At 40.9% G+C, this 20,665-nt stretch overlaps 1 protein-coding gene across 1 annotated transcript in view; it reads left to right on the top strand.

Annotated features, from left to right (window-relative positions):
- LOC120539530 (dihydropyrimidinase-related protein 2) overlaps positions 1-20,665 on the top strand; it is a 174,167-nt gene that overhangs the window by 33,413 nt on the left and 120,089 nt on the right. The window lies entirely within an intron of this gene.

Below are 20,665 nucleotides of genomic sequence, written 5' to 3'. Positions count from 1 at the left end.
TATCCTATCAGTATGGGCCAACATTTCTAAAGAATGCTTTCAGCACCTTGTTGAATCAATGCCACGTAGAATTAAGGCAGTTCTGAAGGCGAAAGGGGGTCAAACACCGTATTAGTATGGTGTTCCTAATAATCCTTTAGGTGAGTGTATATGCAACTATCATATTTCTATAATCCTTGTGTTTATCAATAAACTTTATTATTCTGTTGTTTAAAATGAGTGTACTTCAGTTACCTTGACACAAGTTTAAAGGCCAGAGACACTCCTCCTATAACAGAGAAAGGTAAGATAAATGAAGTAGGAGCCATATCAATTTTTTTAAATTACCAGCATTGTTGATGGCAAAACATATAATTAATTAATTAAGCAAATTAAATCTCTTCGATTTCCTACAATCCATAATCAATAATACAATTTCTACTACTCCTCCCCAAGCAATGTTTTCCTCCTCTACCAACTCCGACCTTCTGAATGAGATGAAGGCTCCTTTTATGCTGGATCTGGCAGTACATTCAGCACCATGAAATTATAGCAAGGAAGTACTTCTGTGTTAGGTGGAGTATCCTGAGATTAAGGACACCTATTCTCAGCCACACCTCAGCAGGACTTTCAGAAGGGTTGCCCAATAAGATTACAATACCCAGTTTTCCCTGTGGATGTGCACATGGGTAATCTAACAAAGGAATGCTGCCACCTAGTGCATTGGGGGAGTATACAGTCCTGAGAGGCTGTCTCTTCTCCCCCTGTCCTTCCTTTTTGTTGTCCTGCCTGGGAGAGGGAACACTAGCCAACCTGGTCGGAATGTCCATTATTTTGGTCTTTTGGCTAGGCATTGAGCCATCAATCACAAGTGGGAAGGCAGTTCCATCCCTGCCTTCCATTACAACAGATGGATAGATTAAGAGTGACTAAAGGTCGATCGATTAATTGATAGATAGTGTGAAAGTGTGGGAGTGCTATGGCTGCTAAGAAGAAAAAATGATGCTGCAGCCAAGCTATTCTAAATTGAGAAAAACAAGGTTGATTAAAAGCAGTTTCAATAAATTTAAAATTACAGATCTTTGTAAGCAATATAAAACCTGTAGAAGTAGACTTGAAAGCTTTGTAAAGTCTTTAAAATATGTCCATCCAAGACCTTGTTCTTTATGGGCTTCATTTGATAAAAAGCAGATTTTATACCCACAAAAGAGTGGGGTTCCTTCTCTTGCTACAGCTGGATCTAAACCATCATTGTCTCTTCTAGTCCACTCTTTTGTGCCTGCTGATCACGGTGCCAAGAGAGATGCAGTCAGAAGTTTCTCAATGTGATCTTATGGGGTGTGGTACTGTGCTGGACGTCTCCATTGTCACCTGGGACTTTTTCTTCTTATGCCTGACTTCTGATCTTCAGCTGAGAAAGACCAAGAGCATGCTTTGAGACATCTAGAAGGCCTTTATTCATGCCTTGGGTTTTCCTTGTGTTCATGACTCAGTGTCAAAGGGAGTCATCGTGAACTAAATAGATAGATAATGAATGACTAAAGATAGATAGTTAGATAGATAGTAATTTATTGAGCCTCAAGGAGTAATTCACATACTCCCACAGCAGCAATAAACCTAATGTTCGTGATGTACTGTATCTCTCTAGCAGTGCATATTTACACAACTTCAAACCTGGACTTTTTCAGGGTTTTCTCTGTGTATTCTATATGTACAGTTTCACCACTTGCTACATGTATCTAGCCTATTTTTTTTTGGCAGTGTTGCAGTGTCATAGGGAGCCTTAGTGTATCATGGCAAGAAAACCTTCAATAGAATATCAGTATTTTGAAAAATATATTACTTACACACTGCCTTGTTGGTGGTGAATTTAGAGTCACCAATCCAACTAACCTGTGTGAGATGAACCAGGGAAAAGAAACCCACATTTTTGATGCCTTATATTCTTGAACCCCTACGCAGATTAAATCCTGGGCATCTTGTAGTTCACAACCAACCAGAAACCAGCAGTGAGTGAAAAGTGCAGACACATTTTGAGGTACAAAAATAATAGCTGTCCTTTATTGTAGCATGTGCCATTAACACAATAATCAAACACTTGTCAGAAACACAGTTAATTCCGCAATGACACACAAAAATAAATGCAAAAAGGAAAATAAGCACTGTTTACACTATATACATCTGCATCTTTAGGAGCTTTGCAGAGAAAACAACAAGTTTGCTTCTTCCCAAAGAATATTTGAAGAAAGTCCAGGTAGTTCTTCCAAAGGAAATCAAAATGAAACAAAACAAATCAATCTGACAAGCAGATGGCTTACCATCTCTCCTTCTGATGATCACCTCCACTCGTACAAACAACTTGAAGGTATAATCTAAAGTGACCCTTGCACTTTCCTTTCACCTGCTCCAGTGATTTAGCAGATCAGACCAGCCACAAAACCATGTCTAGTGTCAGTGCAGGTATTTTATGCTGCCTTATGATTTCCTTGTCCAATGCCCGTGGACGCTCTTTGGAGTCTATCAGTTGTATCGCATGTTGCAGTGCTGGATACATGGGGCCTCCTGTTCCAGTAGGAAATCAATATTACTCTTCATTCATCTTCATGTGTGCGTGTATGCAGACAGACATGCTTGCAAGGTTTTCTTCTCTTCCACTTCTTAGTGGCTTACTTAACTCCACTCTGAGCCTTTTCTCTATGTTTTGTGCCGGCAACCATTTACCTCTTCTTTCTCCATAGTGGCAGAGTACCGCCGGGATGATGGTCTGTTTTTATCTGGAGCCTTGTGTGTGTTTGTAGGCCTCAGAGCCTCACACATGCTCTGGGCCAACCATCACTGAAGCACTTCTTAATGTTGTAGTGGAGACACTTGCTACGGAGTGCAACTCCCATGCATCAACCCCTTTACTTAAGGTTAGTGCTCCTTTAACTATTGGCAAAAATAATTCTAGGCTATAAACAGTGTGGTCTATGGCCGGCCAGTTATTCCGGCCAATACCCCCAGACCGCCAGGTGGAGCCCTTCCTGCAGCGTGAAGGTGCCCCGAATACCAGCAGGGAGTTATGGACAATGTAGTTTTCATCCTCAACCCTGCTGGATACCACAGGGGCCACTAGATGGAGCTGCAAGGAGGATCAAAGACTATTTGCCCTACGCCCCAGAAGAACGTCTGAGTCACATGGTCAAGAGGGATGACGTGCTTCTGGGGTGAAGAAAAGGACTTTTTATCTGACCCGGAAGTGATAAGGAATCATGGACTGAAGGATGGGAAACACTTCCGGGGCAGGAAATATAAAAGTGCTGTGGGAACTCCCAGATGGGGAGCTGAGCTGGGTGGAAGGGTGGCAACGCGTCTGGGAGTAGAGGATTGTTATTGTTGTGATTATTGATTATTTATATGAGTATTGGGGAGAGGACTGTTGTTAATTAATAAAGTCAACTTTTGGACTTTTATCTGGTGTCTGACATATTGTCTGAGGGTTCAAGGGAGCGATAACGCCCCCTATCTGTCACAACATTTAAATACCACAAACCATATAAAATGTCACTAATGATGTGACGCAGCCTCTCATACTGGTGCATGGAGGTAACATGCAAAACCCACTCAGACATTGGTGAGGCTAATATTTGAATGCAGTCTTCTGCACCTGTTAATCGGCATCGCTAACCACTGTACCATTAAGTTAGAAAAACAAAAATGGTGGAAAGAGATGTTAGCCTTCCAGGTCTAACCATTCCCACTGTTTTTTTGTCCTGTTACAACTAATAAGAATCACAGGACACACTGCATGTTTAGTAGGGACAGTATTGTGTAGTTTTCATATTCCTCATATACGTACAGTCTGCATGTTCAGGTGACTTTTATAGCTTCTTGCTAAAGTTCATGGAAACTTGGATATTTCTGAACTGATTTTTCAGTCCCCTTTCTACTTGTTAAAGAAATGCTGCTTCTCTAACCAGGGAGATGAGGGCCAAAGCATTTCTGAATATACCATACACTGAAGCCAGACTCTGTGTCCTACGCCTTCTTAGTTGTACACTAATATTTCTGGACTAAAAGTGCTGGGGACAAGGAACTGGTATCCTCACCCTTTCACTAATGTCACTGAAACAGTGAGCAGCAGAAATGAGGATTGAAAGAGCTTACTAAAGGGTTAGCACAGCACTGCCTTAAATCAGCATGTGTTACTGCTTCTCAAGGCTGATAACAGCAGCTATCATGGATTTAGTGTGTCTTGAAACAAAGGGACCGTAGAGACTGTGGTTTGGACAGGTGCTGTGCAGTTTGTCTATACATTGTGCTGATTGATAGAATAATTTGAGTACCAGCACATCGAGACATCAGTTGATCAATAAGTGTAACAATTATTAGGGGTCAACAAAGTATTTTGTCTTTCATCCGCATCAGGCAAGAAAAGAATTTAAACAGTACAAAAAGTGCAGCTTAAACTGGAAGGGCATTTCCATCCTACAAATGCAAATTCTAATCAAGCGTAACTCACTTTTACTGTGTGCTTCATTTTCATTTCTCTTCTATTGTATTTCCTGGTCTCCCATCATCATTAAGTATATTTTAATGTCTACAGCAGTGATGAGTTCCTCAAAGTATGGAGTGGCAACAGCTTTTCATTCTAACCAATTTCTTAATTATAAGTGAATATTTCTGCCAGCAGGACTTTTCATTTGTTACTTGATTGTTAAGACTGACTCTTTCAGAGCTTTTGTTCTCCATAAGGAGCTGATTTCAGTGAATAACAAAGAAATACTATTGATCACGGAAAAGAAATCTAATACAATATTGGAAATTTCTGTTGTGGTAGAATGAAACGACTTGTTTAATCAGCAACCAGGGTTGGCTTCTATTTGACAAACTAGAGAAGTGGTTGATGTTGGTGCCTTATAGGTTCAGAATTAGGTCCTGTATTTCCCAAGGCCGTTACTAGGTCGGTCTACTCTTACACTTTAAGATTATCACACATACATGTACACATACACATTGGGAAGTTACAGGTGAAAGCCTAATTGTCATTCACCCCACAATATTCCACTTAGAACATTTTAAAGTCCCTTCTTTTCAAATTTCCTAGAGTACAGTGGGAAAAGGATCTCTTGCTCAGCTTTTCAGAAAAGGAGTGGAAGGCAGCCATGCACAAAATTCACTCAGGCTCCATATGCACAAATCATACAATTATTCAATTTATAATCTTTTATCAAGCACATCTGCCTCATTTAAAATTGTCCAAAATGTTTCCAGGGCAAGATCCAAACGTTACAATCGAGCTCCTGCCTCATTGGGCCACAAGTTTTGGGAGAGCACCAAATTAACATCATTCTGGACCAAAATCTTTAAATGCCTATCAGACAGCCTTGGTGTCACAATTCCTCCTAATCCACTAACAGCTCTGTTTGGGGTACTTTCAGATGGGCCTAACGCGGAGAAGGACAAATATACTGTAAATGCTTTTAGTACACTACTAGCATGTAGACTTAGCTTGCTCAATTGGTTGAATCATAGCTCACCTCTTTTATGTCAGTGGGTAACTGATGTTATATACTACTTGAAATTGGAAAAATCTAACTCTCACTTATAGGATCTGTTGAAAATGTTTTTAAAACCTGGCAGGATCTAATCAATAACATTTTAAAATAAGCATTTATATTGGGGAAAAGGATTCTCTCCCCTCTTTTCTACTTTTAAAGTTTTACTCTGGCTGTTGGCCTTTCTCTCTTTCTCTTGGGTGGGGGGTTGAATTTAGTTTATTAAGCTTGACTTGCTTGTATGGAATGTTACTTGCTTTTAATAAAATCAGTAAAAAACTCACCTTCACACATAGCTATCCTCATTTAGACGCTGGTAATGCCTAAATGCATCACACAATATTCTAACATATGGGTGTCCTCACGACATAATTACAAGCACAATTGTTTTGGTTATGCCACTTACCAACCAAAGAATATTCCCTGCTTTTACCACTGTTATCTTTGAGGAGTTATCTCTTAGCTTTGGTAAACCTATGGGCAAGTAATGTGGCTACTTACAATACAGGTTTCTTAATTTTCAGTTTATTATTTCTGTCACTCTACATGCAAGAATAAAGTATAGAAAATGTAAAAGCAAAGTGGTATTTATTAATAAAGAATAATACCTAATAAAACAAGATATAATAGAGCATAAGATGGATAGTAAGGGTCTGAACATCCCCACCCACAATTACAGCAGCACAGGTGAGCAGAGAGCTGAGGAGACTTCGTGCCAGCAAAGCAGCGGGTCCAGAAGGAGTATCGCCACAACTGTTGAAGGCATGTGCGTTGGAACTGGGGAGTCCTCTACAGCGCATCTTCAACCTTGGCCTGGAACAAGGGAGAGTCCCAAGGCTTTGGAAAACATCTTGTATCACCCCAGTCCCAAATGTATCACGTCCTGGTGAGCTGAATGACTTCCAGCCTGTTGCTCTGACGTCACATGTGATGAAGACCACGGAGCGGCTGCTGCTTCACCACCTGAGGCCACAGGTCCACCACGCCCTCGACCCTCTGCAGTTCGCATACCAGCAGAAGGTGGGAGCGGAGCATGCCGTCATCTATATGCTACACCGATCCCTATCCCACTTGGACAGAGGCAGTGGTGCCGTAAGAATTATGTTTTTGGACTTCTCTAGCGCCTTCAGCACCATCCAACCTTTGCTCCTTAGAGACAAGCTGACTGAGATGGGAGTAGATTCACACCTTGTGGCATGGATTGTGGACTATCTTACAGACAGACATCAATATGTGCGTCTTGGGAACTGCAGGTCTGACATTGTGGTCAGCAACACAGGAGCGCCGCAGGAGACTGCACTTTCTCCGATCCTGTTCAATCTACATACATCAGACTTCCAATACGATTCGAGTCCTGCCACGCAAAAATTCGCTGATGACACTGCTATTGTGGGCTGCATCAGGAGTGGGCAGGAGGAGGAGTACAGGAACCTAATCAAAGACTTTGTTAAATGGTGCGACTCAAACCACTTACAACTGAACACCAGCAAGACCAAGGAACTGTTGGTGGATTTTAGGAGGCCCGGCCCCTCATGGACCCCGTGATCTTCAGAGGAGACTGTGTGCAGAGGGTACAGACCTATAAATAGCTGGGAGTGCAGCTGGATGACAAATTGGACTGGACTGCCAATACTGATGCTCTGTGTAAGAAAGGACAGAGTCAACTATACTTTTAGAAGGTTGGCGTCCTTCAACATCTACAATAAGATGCTGCAGATGTTCTACTAGACGGTTGTGGCGAGTGCCCTCTTCTACGCGGTGGTGTGCTGGGGAGGCAGCATAAAGATGAAAGACGCCTCACGCCTGGACAAACTTGTTAAGAAGGCAGGCTCTATTGTAGGAATAAAGTTGGACAGTTTAACATCTGTAGCAGAGCGACGGGCATTAAGCAAACTCCTGTCAATCATGAAGAATCCACTGCATCCACTGAACTGTCTCATCTCCAGGCAGAGGAGTAGCTTCAGTGATAGCCTTTGTCACTGTCTTGCTCCACTGACAGACTAAAGAGATCGTTCCTCCCCACACTATGCGACTCTTCAATTCCACCCGGGGGGTAAATGCTAACATTACTCAAAGTTATTGTCTGCTTTTACATGCATTTTTATTACTATTTAATTTAATATTGTTTTTGTATCAGTATACTGCTGCTGGATTATGTGAATGGGATTAATAAAGTATCTATCTATCTATCTATCTATCTATCTATCTATCTATCTATCTATCTATCTATCTATCTATCTATCTATCTATCTATCTATCTATCTATCTATCTATCTATCTATCTATCTATCTATCTATCTATCTATCTATCTATCTGTCTATCCTTAAGAAAAAGCTTATGGAGAATGCCATGGATTGGAAGTTGTCTTGGGGTGGCCGTTGATTTAGCGATTGCTGTTATTTATAAGATTAATTTCGCGGACGTTCAGATGAAACAGTCACACGTGTCTCGGCCTTTTTTTCTGACATCACCTTCACCCTCTTTTGTTGTCCTTTTTTGTTTTCGCTGTTTCTTCTGTTTTAGTCTTTCGCACAAGCCATATTTATTTTAAAATTCCACATGGGGATTTGGGACATGTGATATTACACATTATTGGCCAGCTGTCCGTGTGATGGATGACATCGCTCACAGTTTTTGATTTGTTAATGTCCATTTTATGAGCAATAAAATAATTAACAAAGTTTTTGATCTTTTTGTACCTCTACGTTTCCAAATAATCAATAGGGGCTGAAGCATCATCCTGGTCTACTGCTTCAGGTATGCAGATTACTGGTACAATTGATGAAAAGAAGATGCTTTGATGTTAATTGCCCCTGTGAGTGTTGAGTTCATCCTGTTTGTTTGAGCAAAAAATAATATATAAGCATCTACAATTGAAAAATGGAGATCTGCCATTCCAGGGCACTACAGGTCCAGTTGCTAGCTCTGTAGAGTTGGCACATTTTTTGTATGTCTGTGTGGTATTTGCACCCACACCCCAAAGATATACAGGTTACTCGACGGCTATGTCCACACTACAACGTTTTCACTGGAAAATGGAATTTTAAATGAAAGTGATATTTGTCCACTTCATTTAAAATGCATATGATGTAAACGTTTGCCTACACTGGGGATGCATCGGGTGGAAAAACCCTTGAAGGGACAGTTGAATGGAAAACTGAGAGCCCCATGAAAATCAGATTGTGAATAACTCAGTTGACAGCCTCTTATCAATATTTAAAGCATTCCACAGTAAAATTAATAACAAGGCAGTTAACAATGTGGACATGTATAAAATGCAGCCAAGCTCACTAGAATACAGAAGAGAGACGTGAAGCACAATGCATTAAAAGAGAAGATATTGACACATGCAGGTAGGCATTTGTTTATTTATTTTCCCTGTTTATATTAAGTTAGTTTTACAAATTTTGTTTGATACAAGATTTTCTGATTATTGTGGAGTCTTCTTCTTCTGTTGGCAGCTCCTGTTAGGGGTTGTCACAGTGGGTCATCATTTTTCCATATCTTTCTGTCCTCTGTATCTTGCTCTGTTACACCCATCACCTTCATGTCCTCACTCACCACATCCATAAACCTCCTCTTAGGCCTTCCTCTTTTCCTTTTACCTAGCAGCTCCATCCTTAATATCCTTCTCCCAATGTACTCAGCATCTCTCCTCTGCACATGTCCAAACCAATGCAATCTCGCCTCACTGACTTTGTCTCCCAACCGTCCAACTTAAGCTGATCCTCTAATATACTCGTTCCTCCTTCAGAATAACCCCTACCCTATTTTTCCTCCCATCCACACCGTGGTAGAGCAATTTTACCCTGCTTTTAATACACCCGCTTTACTCTGCTTCCATCTGGTCCCTTACAGCACAATATATCAACCTTCCTTCTCTCCATCATATCAGCTGACTTTCTCCCCTTACCAGTCATACTTCCAACATTCAAAGTTCCTACCTTCACTTCCACTCTCTTTACCTCACCTGCCTCGACAAACACCTTCCCCCTCTTATTTTCCTTCTTTGACCAACAGTAGCTCAATTTCTGCCAGCACCTTGTTGGCTAACAGTCCTGGTGTTTAACCTGGGCCTCAGACCAATCCGGTATGGTAATCTGTATTGTCCTCATATTTGTCTGGCAAATTTTGGAGTGTTATGGATCAATCCTTTCACGAATGAACATAGAGCTGATCACTTTTTTTCTTAAGTGTCACTTTAACATTTGCAGTGTTTTTACTTAATGACAAGACAACCGTTGCCATTCTGAAGACTGTTACTTTTAACTGTGTTTAGTGCATTAGCGTGACATGGGGGCAGTTCATTCCTTTCTTTCTTCTTCTACGCTGTGAATGTGCTATCCTAGTCCTATGCTTGCTGGTAGTTTTGAAATGATGTACAATACAGGGTAATCTGATTTTCATAGGGCTTTAAATTTTTCACTACACCAGTAAATTATTCACTTTTTTGTCATGTATGCAGCATTCCAACTGTACAAAACATAATTTAGATGCATACAGGTAAGCATCAGAACAAATGCCATGGAAAATAACTCCTCTATGCCCATTATGTTGGAATGTGGTTTTCTTCCATGGATGGTCAATCAGGGAAGAACTACATAATAAACATTAACAGATCAGAGTGCAGTTAAGAGTAGTGCAGTAGTTAATTAATCTATTCTTAAAAATGGTTATGTACAGTTGCAAAAAAACAAATCACTCAAATGGTGTTGATACATTCAGTCCGAGTAGATGCAAGTGTAAAGTCTTACTTTGGGTTCAGGCCCAGGGTTGGAATCGTCTTCCCTTGTGTTGTGTAGTCCAGTTCTCTGTACATTGGACCACACCTCTGGCTAAGACTAGTGTACCCTATAAATATAAGTGACATAAAACTAAATAGAACCTGACATGGGTGTGATGTCTCTAAATTTAGATGTAAAAATTGCTCCAGGGGAAACAACAATGAGAGACTTTCCTGATTTAATCCCACGCAGAAAGTGGTTTGCCAACACCCTGTAGTTGACATATGAAATGCCACTGTCAACACCCAGAAGCATGCTTTTTCACTCCATTTGAGAGATATCATAACAAGCAGCTGGCTTATTTGTCTTTACATGCAGTTTAATTCTTCCATGACTTGAAATGTCTCTTTCCATTGCATCTTTGTAGGGCTGCAACATCAGATGCCAATCTGAAACTAACTCTGCGATGGACATCAGTCCATCACAGGGCATCTACACCTACACATCCACACACAGTGTTAGTGTAGAATAACAAAGTAACCTAACCTTGCATGTCTTCAGAATTTTTTGGGGGGTTTGGGTTGGGTTGGGGATACTAAATGCTTGCAGGAAACTCATGCAGACACAGAGAGAAGAGGCAGATTCCACAAAAAAAATGACTAGACCAGAAATCAGACCAAGGTCACCAGAGCGGTGAAGCAGCAGCAGGGTGATCCTGTTGAGTCACAGTGCAGATCATTTAGTGTCTAAACGTGTTCTCATTTGATATTTTACATTACTGGACCCCCAGCTAACATAAGTCTTAGACACTGTGAAGTAATGTGACAAGAGCTCAAACCAGCAAAACTCAAGACTGTTTAGATAAGCAGCCAGCCTTATGTTTTTGTCACTCCTCAATGCTGGTTCACCAACGACAAACTCACTGTCGGTCTTGGTGACATCTTTGATTTTATGTTTGCATTTAAACTAACAAAACAGTGTGGGGTCTGTTCAATGGATTTCTTGCCCTGCTTCCGAAGCTTTTCACTGAATCTTTCAGGTTGTCCATTTTTCCCATTATGAACTGTGAAAAACTACCTTATGGAGGTTGACAGAAAGTTTCAGGTATTGCCCAGCCAACATGCAAAATGTCACCATTCTTCAATGATATGGTGAACTTAATTTTATTGAACAGAAATCAATTAGCTGTTGTGTTCTTGCATGTTCTCTACTGTATAACAGACATACCCACAGATAGAGCTACACACACGCAGGCATCAGTGGTGTCACTGCTTTCATATGTGAAAAAGATTGGGTGTACTGGGAATCCATGAGGCCCTCCCAGATCTGGTGGGTATAAATCTCAGACAGAAATGTCAAGACATCACTTGGACTTAGACTGTATAAAGAAATATAGGCATTGCGTACGGAGAAGGAGCCTGCATGGCCATAGGCGGACAATATCATTACTTTCTTATCAGAAGTGGGATATCTATCTATCTAGTGTAATAAAGGAGCAATATACGCGCCGACCCGACACAGACTGACACCGGAGGCACGCATAAAGCCAATAAACTTTTATTCTACAGGCACAACACAGTCTCACAAGCACCAAAAGAAAAGCACAATTACACCCGCCTCTTCACCACCACTCCTCCTCATGGCAAGCATTGTCCTCCTCCTCCCGACTCAGGCTCCCAGAGTGGTGGCTGCTGGCTCCTTTATAGCTCACCCGGAAGTGCTTCAGGTGCTTGACCACCTGCCTCCCATTGCATCTCCGGGTGTCTTTGAACTACGGGCCAGACGGGCCCAGGAACCCTTGCAGCGCCCCATGGTTGCCAACCCAGATCCCAAAAGGGCTGTGGAGAACTCCATCACCATTGTGGGTATCTGAGGAAGGTACTATGAAGCCCATGCCTGCTCCCCCGGGACATATACAGAAGGAGCATCATACAGAAGTACCCGCCATACTATCTATCTATCTATCTATCTATCTATCTATCTATCTATCTATCTATCTATCTATCTATCTATCTATCTATCTATCTATCTATCTATCTATCTATCTATCTATCTATCTATCTATCTATCTAATTACCCACTCCATATCCATCATTCTATTTGTGTGAGCTGAGTGCAGTAAAGTCTTGTTAGAAGGTTTTCAGAAATGGAAGTGATCATGTTTTTGGGAAAGCAATAATCTTTTCTCTTAGATTGGAAGAACCACTGTAAGCATTAGGGACATAGCAGTGGAATATGCTCAAAACACATTGTACATGAACAGTAACAAAATATTAGTTTACTAAGGCAGTCAAGACGTGTTAATATATAAACAATTGAACTTCTTATGTGAAATTCAGGTCCAGTGCTTCTATCAGAGTGACAGAAGGATCTGTCACTGTTATGTAGTACTTTTCACTGTGTGTGGTATCCTTTACTTCTATGTGCTTATCTTTAGTGACCACCAAAAAAAAGTCCATCCATCCAACCATTTCTTAAACACCCTAATCCAATTTATGACAGTGGAGTGATGGAGTCTATCTCTTGAACATTATGCTTGAACAAGGAGCAAACCCTGAACAGGGCATCATGAAGACTGATGTTACATAAAGACACTTCCATAACTGTTGGTATTGATCATGAGGCTCTCTCAAGTAAACCTTAAATGTTTATCCTGTTGAAATCTTTTAATCTTGACTTAGGCAGCAAGAAGACAAGATTTTGGTATGGTTAAGTCTTTATTTTACAAGGGTTCTTTCATAAAACCATAAACACAATGCATACAATAACAAGATTTAGCCAAAGATTACAGCATTGTTATTATTATTATTAATATTACTTGGTAAACCACTGAGAAATAAGACTGTTCAAATGATGAGACAGAAGGTAAATAAATTACCTGAGTGTACGTGTAATTGGAATAGAGTTGCAGGAGGAGTTGATTCAACAGTATTTAAACTCAGTTTTAACCATTCTCAATTCAGGATAGTAAAGGTGAAATTCTGAAACTTATTTTAGATGCTGCCTTTATAGATAGATAACTGATGACTATGTGTTGTTTTTCTTCCCATAAGGATTCTAAAACTCCATTATTTAGCAGCGCTAAAATGATCTGGGGTCTCATTTATTAAAATGTATGTGGATTTTAGCATAGAAATATGCACACGCCAAAAAACAGGAAAATGCGTACACCAACAAAAATGTCATTTATAAAACCAAGCATATGCACAATTTGTTCACAGCTTACCCTTTATGAATCACAGTCATCTTGTAAATGTGTGTATGTGAATGTGCCTTGAACTACCCATGGCTGCCACCCTGACACGACCATATATGGACTATGCTAATCAACCTCATGCATATGCAGTCACGATGCTGCTCACGGTCACTGACTAGTAGAGCAGCCAGACACCGCCACCTGCTTCTTGTCTGTGTATGAGGAGTCTGCTAGCACTACTTTGCCTAAATCCCATGCAACCAAGCCAAGATGTTTGACAGTCTAATCTTGGCATCACAGTTGACTTGTGTGCTAACAGAATGCTACTGTTCATGGTTAACAAAAGCAGCTTTATTCTCGCTAGGTGCCCTTATTGTTATCAGCATTGTCAATTGCCATGATTACGTTAGAAAAAAACAAATAAACTCTTGGGAGCCTAAATTGGCTAATAGACCAGTCATCGTTATGGACAAAAAAAATCCTACTAGTCCTTAAAAAACATGTTCCTTTCATATGTGGCCTTTTGTGTACTCAAGCAGCACCATATTGTTTTAAACCATTAGGCTTTGAATAGGACAGGCTATAGGGTATGATATTTTGAACTTTCCATACGCTGTGGAAGCCCAGAGGTCATGCACAACCCTACCAATCACAGACAGGCAGACGCAAATACTGTCCAATACACATGTTTTATTTCTTCGTGGGGCGGTGCTTTCTCACCGCTCCCCACTACAAAGCACAGTACAATACAGCACAAGAAACCAAATACAGTCCTCTTTCTCTCCATCTGCAGCCTCCACTCCTCTTCTAGCAAGTTTCGTCCACCTCCTCCCAACTCTGGCTCCTTGAAAGGAGTGAGGCGGCCTCTTTTATAGTGCACTCCAGGTGCTCTCTGATCCTTTTTCGGCAGCACTCCCAGGTGTGGTGGAAGTGCTGCAGTCCAGGGCTCTAGGACTGTCCAGGCACCCCCTGGCCCCGATGCAATCCATGGGGGTTGCCTTCTCGTGTTCTAGGGAAGGTATTGCCATGAATCTGTCCCCTTTCCCGGTCCTTCCATCACAGGGGTGTCCGTGGAAAGAACCTCAGCTGCCTGCCACAATGTATGGAGTAAATCACACATGTATTTTTACCGTACTTTGCTTTCTAATCTTGAGAAGTGACACCAGATGAAAAAACAAAGAAGTTCTTCAGTGCAGATATACAGTAGAAGAGAACTAAAATAGAGTCTATACATCGTGTTCATGACTTTTGAGGTTTAATATGTTTGTCATGTTGGCGGACATTACAGTAAGGACTAACTAATATGAGTGCGCGAGTTGTCATTTAAATTGTTTGGCTGAATTTCCCTACTTGATCAATGGTATCGACATTTCCCACTTTCTCTCAAATGTTACGTATGCATGTTTCAGATTTGCCAGAAATATACACAAGTTCTCCTGTCACGTTTTCTTTTATAAATCTTGAATTCTGCATTGAAAATTGCATATGCACATTTTAACCTCTTTTTTGTGTGTATGCAAGTTTTGTAAATCTAAATCTGGTGTATATGTGATGCTTCCCTGGATAGAATGGCATAATTTTCAGAATTTGTGTCTGTCTTATATTGATGTTGTCAGGATATCCCTGTAGTTGAACTAAAAAGCATGGATGTACCTTTCTACAGTGAATACTTCCCAGCATTCACAATAAGACTGAATTTCAGTATAGCTGTTCACGTCAATTTTTTACAGTTTCGAGTTCAGGCAGGAAAGGTGATTTGCTTAGGGTCACAGGGTGAGTCAATGGTGCAGCTTGAACAGGAAGTTGGGTGGCTATGCAGTGCCTGGGGACAGTCTATTTCTAACACTATACAAAGATAAGTGGTCTTGTTCCTTGAATGTACAATTTTAGGATGCTTCCATCTTTAATGAACTGTAAAGCATACGCCTGTTTATTTAAATTCCCCTACCTATCCTGACCCTGATCAAGTTACATTGCATCAAGTGCACCCACTTTTTCCACATTTTGTTATGTTACAGCCTTATTCCAAAATGGATTACATTCATTTTTTTTCTTTTCTACACACAACACCCCATAATGTCAACGTGAAAAAAGTTTACTTGAGGTTTTTGCAAATTTATTAAAAATAAAAAAACTGAGAAATCACATGTACGTAAGTATTCACAGCCTTTGCTCAATACTTTGTCAAAGCACCTTTGGCAGCAATTACAGCCCCAAGTCTTTTTGAATATGATGCCACAAGCTTGTCACAACTATCCTTGGCCAGTTTCGCCCATTCCTCTTTGCAGCACCTCTCAAGCTCCATCAGGTTGGATGGGAAGCGTCGGTGCACAGCCATTTTAAGATCTCTCCAGAGATGTTCAATCGGATTCAAGTCTGGGCTCTGGCTGGGCCACACAAGGACATTCACAGAGTTGTCCTGAAGCCACTCCTTTGATATCTTGGCTGTGTGCTTAGGGTCGTTGTCCTGCCGAAAGATGAACCGTCGCCCCAGTCTGAGGTCAAAAGTGCTCTGGAGCAGGTTTTCATCCAGGATGTCTCTGTACATTGCTGCAGTCATCTTTCCCTTTATCCTGACTAGTCTCCTAGTTCCTGCTGCTGAAAAACATCCCCACAGCATGATGTTGCCACCACCATGCTTCACTGTAGGGATGGTATTGGCCTGGTGATGAGCAGTGCCTGGTTTCCTCCAAACGTGACGCCTGGCTTTCACACCAAAGAGTTCAATCTTTGTCATATCAGACCAGAGAATTTTGTTTCTTATGGTCTGAGAGTCCTTCAGGTGCCTTTTGGCAAACTCCAGGCAGGCTGCCATGTGCCTTTTATTAAGGAGTGGCTTCCGTCTGGCCACTCTACCATACAGGCCTGATTGGTGGATTGCTACAGAGATGGTTGTCCTTCTGGAAGGTTCTCCTTTCTCCACAGAGGACCTCTGGAGCTCTGACAGAGTGACCATTGGGTTTTTGGTCACCTCCCTGACTAAGGACCTTCTTCCCCGATTGCTCAGTTTAGATGGCCGGCCAGCTCTAGGAAGAGTCCTGGTGGTTTCAAACTTCTTTCACTTACGGATGGTGGAGGCCACTGTGCTCATTGGGACCTTCAAAGCAGAAGAAATGTTTCTGTAACCTTCCCCAGATTTGTGCTTTGAGACAATCCTGTCTCAGAGGTCTACAGACAATTCCTTTGACTTCACGCTTGGTTTGTGCTCTGACATGAACTGTCGACTGTGGGACCTTATATAGACAGGTGTGTGCCTTTCCAAATCATGTCCAATCAACTGAATTTACCACAGTTGGACTCCAATTAAGCTGCAGAAATATCTCAAGGATGATCAGGGGAAACAGGATGCACCTGAGCTCAATTTTGAGCTTCATGGCAAAGGCTGTGAATACTTATGTACATGTGCTTTCTCAATTTTTTTATTTTTAATAAATTTGCAAAAATCTCAAGTAAACTTTTTTCACGTTGTCATTATGGGGTGTTGTGTGTAGAATTCTGAGCAAAAAAATGAATTTAATCCATTTTGGAATAAGGCTGTAACATAACAAAATGTGGAAAAAGTGATGCGCTGTGAATACTTTCTGGATGCACTGTATTTTTAAATTGCTCTTTATAAAAGTGGAAGCCGTGCAATGCTTAGACCTGATCCTGTACTTGACTAAACACCTTCTGGGTTGATTTTGCTTGTTCTTCAAGTGTTTTAAGTGGATTTCCCTGAGAACTTCACTTTGCATTAAAGAAATAAGATTGCAGTTGAATTGAATGGCAACGTATACCTGGCCTGGTGTGTTGCTGGGTCCTGTAATAGAAAAAAACATGAAAGGGTAATTTAATAAAAAATATATATCAGAACTGTAATTGTAGCATATCCAGCCCCCAACCCCCATTTCTGAAAAGTAGAAGTAGAAAGTTACAGTTAGCAGAAAAAAAAATGAATGTGGAAACAAACCTGGTTCTTATTATCACTGAATATGAATACAATGTGAATTTGTAAAAGGTAGGCTGACATTTACATAATTGTCAAAAATAGGTTTTATGTCCCCATGTGCATGAAGTCATTCTGGATGCAGTGCTCTTTCCCTTTGGCTGTACTCTGGAAACACAAACACATGTTCTCTGCTTGGCCCAGTGCTGCACTCAAGCTATTTTTATTTTTCCCAGCCCGTTGGATCCCAGATGAAGGGTTTTCACAGCCCATAAAGCGTCCACACGTCTGCTGCTTTCTGCTGACACAGTTAGAGAAAGTGCACCTTTGGTGGCCTTTGCTCAGTCATGCTGCCCTTCTTGCTTATGATTTGTGTTTAATTGACAAGTGGATGTGAGCCACACTGAGAGCACATGCTAGACATTTCATCTGATTTTAGTTTTAATAGAGGCTTTATTGTGTTTTTCTCCACCACAAACACATCTTAAAGGCAGGATTCTTTCGCAATACAATCCGTTCATCTACCCACCCATTAATCTTCCTCTGTTCTACACTATTCTTTCTTCTGTCCTTAAAACAAGGACAAGGCAGGAAGCAGCCGCTGAGGAGACACCAGCCCATCACAGGCCGCAAGCATGTGTACACCAGCACCGAGGCCATTTCTGATCGCCAGCTTACCTATTATGCGTATCTTTGAGATGTGGGGGTATCCAGAGTGTACATGTGTAACTTTATGGCCATTTGTACACAGTACTGTGAAATTTGTGATTGTGTGTTTCCCATGGACTAGTGACTTTAGTATGACACCAACCACAGTGATCACAAAACCATACAAGAAGATAGATGCGCAAAAAAAGACTTATGTAGGTGACAGTGCAAGTGGCTATTCAGTAGCCTTACAACATGGGGATAAAAACTGAACTCTTAATTTAGTGGTTTGAGTGCTAATGGTCCAGAGCGAATGATTGAGGTTAGTGATTATACAGGATGGCTGAACCAGAAGAGAGCTATGTGCCAATAATATTCTGAGCTGGCCGACTTCATCTCCATTTGTAGTGCTTTTCAATCTTGAGCTGAGTGGATGCTGTTCCAGGATGTTATGAAGCCAGTGAGTATGGGCTCCTCTGTGCACTTGTAGAATTTAGGGAGCATAGACATGGACATGGAAGCCTGAGGAAGTAAAGACATTAGTGAACCTTCTTGATGATAGGCTTTTGAATCACAGAATGACATCAAGAAATTTTAACTGCTCACACAGCATATCCTCTGATGCAAGTGAAAGTGCGATTCTGTCTGCTGCTCCCTGAAGTCTATGACCAGCCAGCATTACGAGATATTGTTATTCTGGCATCAATGTATCACAAGGCAAACCTTTTCTCATAAGTCATCTCATCATGGTGGCTTCATCAAGAAATTTCAAGATGTCACACAGTCATAAGAGAACAAGTATACCATTATGAGGTTCAGGAGACTATCCAATGGGGTCTCTGTATTAAATGTCAGAGGATTACTTGTGTTTTGTTTTATGTATTGTATTTATCCCATTTTGGCACCCATTACACACCCAACCTACCTGCAAGGGGATCTATCTCTGAATTGCCTTTCCCAAAATTTCTCCCACTTTTTTTACCTTCCAGGTTTTTTTGGGAGTTTTTTTTTTTTTGTATTCTTAGGGAATCAAGGCTGGGGGGGAGCGTCAAAACACACGGCCTATAAAAGCCCAGTAAGGCATTTCTTGTGTGATTTTGGGCTATGCAAGAAATAAATTGTTGTTGTTGATGTCATTGTGGAGGATGTGGCACTGCCATTTTGTACATGTCCAAAACCCAGATGTAGAGGATGATCCAGGCGTTTGGTGATCAGTCCTAAGAAACACCCACTTGAAACAGATAGTGTCCATGTTGGGTGTTGAATCCTGGTCCTGTGGGACAGCGGCATTAACATTGACCTACCCATAAAAGAAAGTACATTGTGGCACATGAAAAAGCATCCACATACATGGTAAGCAGGTAAAGTTAGCAGGATGTCTCCATGCACTGTGTTTTTTTCTGTTAGTTCCACTATCTATGTACATGATTGAGAGACGACATGCCGTGTTTATTTCAGTGTATTTCAGTTGCACAGCTGTTTGTTCATAAAAGCTTCTTCAAGTTGAGGCATTCTGCTCCACAAAACACAAACTTTAACAATTGGTGAAAATGGGGCATACAGGTGCTTGTTCAGTACACCAAAACCAAGGAAACTGTCCATTCATAACCCAGAGTGGGTTGCTGACATTGCAAACGTTATGGAAAGAAATCTTTCTATGTCAATGCAATGGTCAGTAACAGTTTCTAATAATATTCTCTAATAGCAACTTTTCAAACATTAGAGTTTTCATTAATCATAAAATTCCTAATGATATTGTTACTAAGATTGGTCTAATTCTTCATGAATCACTGTCTATTTGGATTACATCATTCTGGTTCAGTCTTTGATTCTGATATTTGCATTCTGCTTTCAAATTGGTAATTTACTTTTCCTGTATCAGTTACTCTTTACACAAAATATGACTTGGAGCTGAAGCTCTACCTCATTTATAGCAAAATATTCTCCAAGCTGTTTAACCCAATTCAGAGCCTATCTCAACAGCATCAGACACAAGGCTTAACTTCCCACCCAGTATATTGCATTGTGGATTCCTCCATTTTCTGGGACAGAGTAGATCTGTTCATTGTTCTCTACAAAAACTTTCAAGAGGACCACTAAAAAGGTTTGCAATTCTAGATGCTGTAACTCTTTCAAAAGAACTTGTGCACTTCTAAGATAATCCTGCAGGTGACAGGGGAGAGCATATCCCATATTAATGGAAAATCAGGTATGTAGTAGGAATCAAGCCTGGGTGGGATGTTAGACCCCATTCATGAAGACACCCTCACTGACTCATACAGAATCTCTAGTCAACCATAGCTGACATGTCTTTAATGGAAAAGCGATTCTGATGTATAAATATATTAAAGAAAAAGACGTTATGCAGTAGTAGTCATTAGTGAACATGTTTCTTAATAAAGGTAGTACACCACCTTTCCACTGCTGTGTTTCAGCAAGGGTCCATCCTTGACTGGGGTTCAGATGTCTGTTTTTTTCTGTTTATTCAATTTATTATGTTAAGATTGTTGATCAGTTTGTTTCTTAATGTTTAAGTATCTTTTTATATGTACAGTGTATTTTGTGGGTGGTCTCCAACGAGGCAGGGCCATCTGCCCCTCCCAGTTAAGGGTCTGCCCTCAGCCCTATTGTGACTGTGGAAAACCTATAGTCCTT

This window comes from Polypterus senegalus, chromosome 11, assembly GCF_016835505.1.
Source record: "Polypterus senegalus isolate Bchr_013 chromosome 11, ASM1683550v1, whole genome shotgun sequence".
NCBI lineage: Eukaryota > Metazoa > Chordata > Cladistia > Polypteriformes > Polypteridae > Polypterus > Polypterus senegalus.
Note: the sequence above shows the minus strand (reverse complement) of the source record. Positions and strands in the feature narration are given on the sequence as shown.